General features: G+C 53.0%; 1 long non-coding RNA gene across 1 annotated transcript; it reads right to left on the bottom strand.

The window, feature by feature from the left end:
- Positions 1-465: 465 nt before the first annotated feature.
- Positions 466-6,487, bottom strand: LOC131509630 (uncharacterized). Its single transcript, XR_009260621.1, has 3 exons — positions 6,381-6,487; positions 2,995-3,764; positions 466-1,060 (listed from the first exon to the last, which is right to left on the bottom strand). It is a non-coding gene; the product is annotated as an uncharacterized LOC131509630 (long non-coding RNA).
- Between the last annotated feature and the right edge of the window lie 1,923 nt (positions 6,488-8,410).

Genomic DNA, 8,410 nt, shown 5'->3' with positions numbered 1-8,410 from the left:
GGTGGGAGGGCACACGGGGGCCCTATCGCCCTCGTGAGCTTCAGCTGGGCTGCATGTTACAGAATCTCATAGACAGAAAACCTGCAGACTCCCTCTCTCCCCGCGCCACCTGATTTCAGGATTCTTTGGCCGCTTTCCCCCTTGTTATTTGGTGGACAGCACGCCTCCAGATGAGTAACTATTTCAGGGACCCTTGCTCCCTCCTCTTGACGGAGAGAAGCCCTCAAGGCATTTGCAGCCTTCAGAACAGCAGACGCAAAATGCTTGGCTGCTATTCTATCTTCGAGTCAAGAAGACAGCGACGCGCTCGGCAGCTGTGGGTTCTGGCACACGCAAGTGTGTGTGTGGGGGGAGGTCTGAATCTCCGAGATCCCAGTTCCCCACCTCCAAGCGGGGCAGGAGGCCGACGTGTGTCTGCACCTTCCAGCTCTTTGTGCGTGGAGTTTTGAATTCTTTTTTCTATCGTTCGGGTTTTATTTATTTATTTTGAAAGAGAGAGGCAGAGAGCCAGTGGGGGAAGGCAGAGAGAGGGAGAGAGAGAATCGCAAGCAGGCTCCGTGCTGTCAGTGCAGAGACCAAGGCAGGACCTGAACTCACGAACCCCCTGATCATGAGCTAAGGTCGTGAGCTGAGCCGAAACCAAGTCGGGCAATCAACCGACAGAGCCACCCAGGCGCCCCCGGAGTCTTGGATTCTTAAAAACATCTACTCCAGTCATGGGCCACCACAACCCTGTCCCCAGACCGCACACGAGGACAGGATGGTCTGGGGCCACAGAGAGATGCGCTGGGCAAGGCACAAGGGAAACTGGCCATCAGCGGCTCTACTCCTTCCCTGCGTTTCACAGACTTCAAGGCATGGATTTGAGCACTGGAACCTTCTCTGCTGTCAGTGAAGGAGAGATGAACGATAAAACCCTGGTCCGCAGTGGCATCGAGCAGCACGAAGGTGTTGGGGGGGCGTGGCTGAGCCCCTGCCCTGGGTCAACGACACACAACTTGTCCTTCAGTTGAGCAAGATGGCATGATGCTTAAATGAGAGTCTATAAGGGTGTGCAGACCTGTGGCAGAAAACGGGAAAATGAAGGTATTACCAGCTATTGGTTCATATACATTTATTTATTCAGCAAACATGGGGCTCACTCTGTGTCAGGCACCAGGAATACAGTGACAAATAGGATGCTGAGAGAACCAGAGTGGCCTGGCCGGGGTGGGCAACCATCTCAGCAATGGGGAGAGGCCTGGGGAGTGGTCCCATGTCCACCCACATCTGGCTCCCAGTAAGAGGCAGAAGGTCTTTTTTTTTTTTTTTCAATTTTTTAAAAATGTTTTTATTTATTTTTGAGACAGAGAAAGACAGAGCATGAGCAGGGGAGGGGCAGAGAGAGGGGAGACACAGACTCCGAAGCAGGCTCCGGGCCCTGAGCTGTCAGCACAGAGCCCGACGCGGGGCTCGAACTCCGTATCCGCAAGATCGTGACCGGAGCTGTAGTGAGATGCTTCAGGCACTGAGCCCCCCGGGCGCCCCAAGGAGCAGAAATTCTGAAGGACCCTCAGGCTGAGCTGTGAGCACAGCCCAGTGGACATTCCAGCACTTTCCCAGGACCTCCACGACCTGCTCCTCTCTAGGTATTCCTGATGGGAATTTGACCGTCAAGGGTGAGACATAAAGACCTAGAAGCAGTGAGGAAACTGTGCTTGGAAGTGGCTCCAAGCCCATTCTCCATCCTTCTAAACATCACGGGAGCTGCCTGGTAGCTTCAGTCAAACTACCTAGAGCTGTTTTGTTTTTTTTCCTTTTCTAAAATTTTAGCAACATTGATACAAAATTATTAAAATATATATATTATATATATATTATATATATATATTAAATATATATATTAATATATTAATAATATATATTATATATAATATATATAATATAATATAATATAATATTATATAATATTATATATAATAATATAATATATTAATATATATATTAAAAAATATATATAATAATATATAATATATATATACTCTTAGAGAAAATAAGGCATAACGTATAAAAATGTGGGCACTAAAATTTCAGACAGTTTCAACGAGGACTTTGGGACCCAGGGCAGAAGGAAAAGGAAAAATGTGTGCTTGAAGGGTAGTAGAAGTAATCAATAATGATTGATTTTCAATGTTGATCAAAAAATACAGTCTTAAAGGGGGCGCCTGGGTGGCTCAGTCAGTTGAGCGTCCCGACTTCGGCTCAGGTCACGATCTTATGGTTCGTGGGTTCGAGCCCCGCGCCAGGCTCTGTGCTGACAGCTCGGAGCCTGGAGCCTGCTTTGGATCCTGTGTCTCCCTCCCTCTCACCTCCCTCGCTTGTACCCTCTCTCTCTCTCTCTCTCTGTCAAAAATAAATAAACATTAAAAAAATAATTAAAAAAAAGAATCCAAACGATGAATAAAACCAGGTAGAAGTGGTTTTTAAACACGGTGCATATGGAAAAGTTTAACTCTGTTACCTTGTCAGCGAACTATATGGCCACTGCCTGACGACAGACACCCGTCCCACATCCATTTCCTGAACTGTTTCTATAGCTTCTGTCCCTTTACCAAGTTCTGCGTCGTTGGGGGGCAGACGGAGACAGAGCGGGGGACATCCTCGTCAAAGTCTCTCCTGCTTAATTTTTCCAGAAAAATCTACTAAAAAGAGAGTCTGCAAAACCCTAATTCTCCGTATGAGCTTATTCCTTGACGTGACTACTTAGAATCTCTATCATCACTGCAAACGATTTTTTCCAGTTAGGAAGTGGCCTCTGATGGCCAGTCGCCCTTTTCCGGAGGCGGAAAACCCAGCCCCCTGGGCAGGAGCAGGAGACGCCATCAGTGTCCTCACTATGAGGCTTTGTGGTTGGGTCGCCTGGGGATGTTTCCAGCTTTCCTTCTAACCCAGGGGACAGCTGCGGGCAGCGTCCACACTCGCTGTGTTTCCATCTGTACGATGGGGACACCTCACCTCCCACTTGTCTCTTGGAGAGCAGAGGCGCTACCAAGCGGTGGGTGAAGTCCTCTTTCTCCAAGGGGCTCTTGGTCCAGGGGGTCACCCTGTCCTTCCAGAGGCTGGAAGGTGCTTGGGGGGCCTGGGGCACCGCCGCCTTTTCATCCGCTCCTGCTAAGGACTCTCCAGGTCCCCTCAGCCCAGACCGCCTGAGAAGGTGCCAGCTGAACAAAGCCCTCCCCAGCCCCTGCGCTCTTTCCTCTTGTTTGCACTTTGATAATCCCCCAAACTCGGCGCAGACTTTCACCATTTAAAAAGGGCTCTGTGAAGCAATGACCAGTCACGCGCACGTTCAAGGGCTCCTGTTCGAAACCCACACCTGGCTGTGGGTCCCGGCATTGGGAGCGCCGATGCAGACGCGGACACCTGCCCGGTGGGAGCACGGGCAGGCCCCTGCCCGCGACTGTGACACCTCGTGCCGCCCTTGACCTGGCGTGGGAGGAGTTCTTGGCGATAGTTGCCGTCACGTTTTAATTACCGCTACGCTTGCTTGGCAGACACATCCTTCCTTGGCTGCGTGTGAAAAACAACAAACACTTTTAAGAACTAGGAGGCAGACGGGTGGTTTGACTCTTGTAAAAAGAAAAATGCTGTGGTGGCAGAGGAAAATGACACGGCTGGCTTCCCACGTGCAACCACGATGTTGCATGGAGACAGACGACGCTACCCATGGGCACTGGGAAATTCAAGGCAGTCCGCGACACCAGAGGACTTCCGGCGGTAGGAAACTTGCAGGGAGGGAGCGGTTTGAGGTTGGGCATGAAGGGAACCCCCGGTTTCCACCGAATCCCTTTTCCCAGGCTCACCTGCTGGCAACGGGCACAGAGTTTCTTTGCTCTCCCCCCGCCCCCCACCCCTGCACCCAGCACGCTCGGGGCTGTCTGGACTCCCAGAGTGTGTGAGAGCTGTGCCACTCGCCTTCACAGATAACATAAATAAAGCGCCGTCCAAAGCAGACAGACACTTGGGCAATTCTTTTGGAACATTCCGTCCCTGATGTTCCAGTAAATTGTTGCATCAGTGGAGATGAACAGCAGGAAAGATTGTGCAGGAGTGAGTCGGGGCGGATTAGCACAGGGCAGAAGAGCCTTGCCCGGAGGGAGACCGCACACGGCCTGTGATCGGCCTGCACGGGGGTCCTTGTGGAGGGACTCGCTCTCCGTGGGCATCTGGGCTGCTCTCTGCTCTGCAGTGACCTGAGGGAGGACCCGGGGCGGCAGCTGGGAACATTTCAGAAGCCACTTCGGGGACAACCCCACTTCTCTAAGGACTGGAAAGGAGGGATCAGGTGTTGGGATCCTCTGACTCTGTAAACGTCAGGAATGAATTTCAGTTCCTGCCTCTGTCTCCTAACCGGTGGCACAGGAGGTCCGAGGCGGTGTTGGCCGAAGGTACAGAAGGTGCGGAAGGTGAGACTGCGTGTCACCGTGGGTCGCAAAGGCAGAAGAAATTAACACACAGACTGTGATGTCAGTGCTACAGGTCAGGGAACCAGTTTCAGGGGCACGTGTGGCTCGGCCAAGGCCCCGATGGTTGTGTGACGGAGAAACTCCACGTGCCCGCCCACCTGCCCGGCCACCTACCTCTCCTCTGCCTTTCCTGCCCCTGCAACACAGACAACAGCTCCTGACGGGACCAGAGGGTGCTCCCTGGCACTTTCCGGCGTGTTTTGTATTGGGGGAAAGGAGGATGTCGTGTTGACATGAGCTAGGAAAGAATGTCTTCCTCGGTTCCTGGAAAGAAATGAGGAAAGAACGTGTAAATCTCAAGAACGCTGGGGCTCCTGACTGGCTCAGTCTGTTAAGCATCTGACTCCTGATTTTGGCTCAGGTCATGATGTCACGGTTCGTGAGTTCGAGCCCCCCATCTGGCTCCGCGTCGGCAGCGCAGAGCCTGCTGGAGATTCGCTGTCTCCCTCCCTCTCTCTCTCTCTCTCTCTCTCTCAAAATAAAGAAACATTTAAAAAATAAAATAGATAACTCTCAAGAACTCAGAAGCCCCCTTTGGGAGCACTGAGGGCCACCGCAGGCTCACCTGGGGAGTGGGGCAGAGAGTCCGTGGGCCGCAGAGTGAGGGTGCATTAAGACGGGGGGAGGGGTAGTCTGGGGTCATCTCCTCCGTGTCTGCCCCCCGGGCAGCCCCTGAGCTGTTGAGCGGCCCGGGGGGTGGGTCACTGTCCTCATTCAGACCATGTGACCTGTCTTAATAGCACCTGTTCTGAGGGCCGGTGTGATCTGGGCCCCTAGCCAGTGCCCGGTGCTCACTCTTTCATTAATGTCGGTAATCCTACTTCGCGCATTTGCATCGCTGCCAATATTCTGTGGCAGTTGATCCCCGCTTCTGAGAAGGCCAGTCACAGACGTTCTGTGGACACCCGGATTATCTGTCCAGTGACAATAGCAAGACGAACGTCCGGCCCCGTAGTAGGGTGAAGACGTCGTAAGGGAAGACCAGCGCCCGATGCCACCTACACCAGCTGCTGGGGGGGGAGGAACTTCTCTCCTACTTGACTTCTTTCCTACTTGACTCGCTGGCAGCCGTGAGACCTCGTCGGACAATCTCCGTCTCATCAAGCCCAACACGTCCGTCTTGGCAGACGTGCTCCTGTTGACACTTGCCTTGACTTGTTCTCACTCACGGCGTCCGGTCTCCGTGCCGGTTGAGGTCTCTCTGTGTGCTGGTCATTGCATTTTCAGAACGGTGGAAAGGGTTGGCGCGTGGGCGCTTGGCCACACGCTGGGCCAACGTCCACGCTGCATCAGGTCCAGGGCTCCAAATAACCTGGGGCTGCCAAGTGAGCCAACCCCGGGCTCTGCTTCCCCGGGGGCCTGCCCCCTCTGGCTCACCACTACTCTTGGGGGGTGGTGAGAGGATCCCCCGCTTCTTGCGAGGCCCCTCACCTGGCGTGGGTTTCTGTACCTGCTCTGCATGAGACCTTCCAACACTGAAGTTCCGATCCTTGTTCGGTACCTGCCTTCCGGTTGAGAACAGTTTCTGAGCGCTGGTCCCCTCCCTGGGCTCCTGCTTTCTGTCCCATTTAGGTCCAGTGGCTCCTTCCTGCCTTCCAGCTCTTTGGTGTTTCTAAGAAGAGTGACTCTTAGCCAGCCGTTTCACAAGGGTTCTTACTGTTTTGAGCCGGAAGGGGAGTCCAAACACCCGGGGCTGCCTTTATGGAGGCAGGGAGAACCAATCAAGCCTGTAGAGCTTACTGCTCCTCCTTAAGCCTCAGTTTCCTTGTCTGTGAAATGGGAACCGCCGACTAATCCTACTCACACGATAGGTAAAGTGTTTAGCGCAGCTCCTGGCCCATAGTAATCGCTAATACTAATCTTTCGGGTTTAAACAGGCATAAAATTCGGCAAAACCTTGGGAGGGATCATCGCCTTCTTCCCTGGAACCTGGGGAAGCCATGGTGGTAGCAGACCCATTTCCACGAGGCACCCTCCCCGGAAGCGCCTCCCCAGCCAGCCGATCCCGGCGTCTCGCTGATGTAAACATAAAGCGGAAGCCACGCAGGGGTGTGCAGCATGGATGCACCTGTTCCGTGCTTTAATACTTTCCCAGCGCCGTTCGGCGAGCACTCAGTCCTGCCCAGACACAGACGCCATTTCGTTTCCCCATTAGACACAGGGCGTCCAGGATACGACGGCCACCAAGCAAAATCCCGCCCGTTCTCTGCGTGAAGAGTCTCGCTTCGCAAGAATTCAGGACACCTTGACCATCACGAGACCTTGCAGCTTTTGTGGGACTTGACCCCCCCACATGGCACCACTCTTACACATCACCTATCCGTCCATCTCCATCTACACTTGTCCACAGCAGTCCTGCAGGAGCTCGGAGCTGTTGAGATGCGTTCCCAGGTGACAGCGAGGTGTGGGGTGAGGAAGGACACGCGGAAATACTCTGACCCACAGAAAAGGGAGCAGTACTCTCTGCCTCCAGTCTAAGAATAGTAGTTGGGCGAGTTTTACATGCCCATAAATTCCTAAGTCCGTCCTTACTGTGTGGGTCTGTATGACCCAGAATCTAACGAAAACCAAAGTCAATTCTAACGGTCTCTCTTGTCACATGTATTTATTTATTTTAATGTTTCTTTCTTTTTTTTTTAAGTTTATTTATTTTTGGGACAGAGAGAGACAGAGCATGAATGGGGGAGGGTCAGAGAGAGAAGGAGACACAGAATCTGAAACAGGCTCCAGGCTCTGAGCTGTCAGCACAGAGCCTGACGCGAGGCTCGAACTCACAGATGGCGAGATCATGACCTGAGCCGAAGTTGGACGCTCAACTGACTGAGCCACCCAGGCGCCCCAAATGTTTCTTTATTTTTGAGAGGCAGAGAGAACCAGAGCGTGAGCGGGGGAGGGGCAGAGAGAGCGGGAGACACAGGATCCAAAGCAGGCTCCAGGCTCTGAGCCGTCAGCACAGAGCCCGACATGGGGCTTGAACCCACGAACCGTGACATCATGACTTGAGCCGAAGTCGGATGCTTATCTGTCTGATCTCACATTTGAAAATGGCCAGGGGCCCCGGGGTGGCTCAGTGGGCTAAGCGTCTGACTCTAGATTTCATGGCTCAGGTCATGATCTCACAGTTCGCGAGGGGGAGCCCCGTGGGGAGCTCTGTGCCGCCAGCGTGGAGGCCGAGTGGGATCTCTCTCCCCTTCTCTCTGCCCCTCCCCACTCTCTCTCTCTCCCAAAATAAATAAATAGAACTTGAAAAGAATACATAAATCTCTCCCCAACCATGCTTCTCATATCATTTCTTTAAAAAATAAATAGAAGAATAGAATAGAATAGAATAGAATAAAGATAAAAATGGCCCAACCCAGCCAGAGATACCGAAAATGACAGCAACATAGAGCAATCGCTAAGCAGCCTGGAGCCAAAAGCTTCACTCGCTTCCCAAACCTTTTGCTTCCGTATTTGCACAATACGTTTGTCCTCATCTCGAGTGCAGAGGCATGGGGCCGCAGGGGCAGGGACATCAGAGGAGCTGCACTTGGAGGATTCATCTCAAAATGCATCACCACTGAGCCCACCCGCCGTGTCTGTTGTGGCTCAGGGACCCAGAGCCGTAAGTTGGTGATCGGGCAGCGGCTACACGCCCAAAGCGCTTTGGGTGTCGTGTGGACGCTGCCGTGGTGAAGAGCAGGACGGCCTGCCGAGGGATGGTCCTTCTGGAAGGAATGGCTTCCTTCACAACCCACCTCTGATCCCCACTCGCTGAGACCTCCACAGGGAATAATTCAGGGCATCTGAGTTTTCTTCCTGGCTGTACCAGCAGCACATTGACCTTGTGCGGTATTAGAGTCCCCTGTGCAAGGCTCTCAGCTGGGAACCGGCTCGGACGTAATCTGGGCCCTGGGTCCGCCTCC

Source organism: Neofelis nebulosa, chromosome 4, assembly GCF_028018385.1.
Source record: "Neofelis nebulosa isolate mNeoNeb1 chromosome 4, mNeoNeb1.pri, whole genome shotgun sequence".
Taxonomy (NCBI): domain Eukaryota; kingdom Metazoa; phylum Chordata; class Mammalia; order Carnivora; family Felidae; genus Neofelis; species Neofelis nebulosa.
Note: the sequence above shows the minus strand (reverse complement) of the source record. Positions and strands in the feature narration are given on the sequence as shown.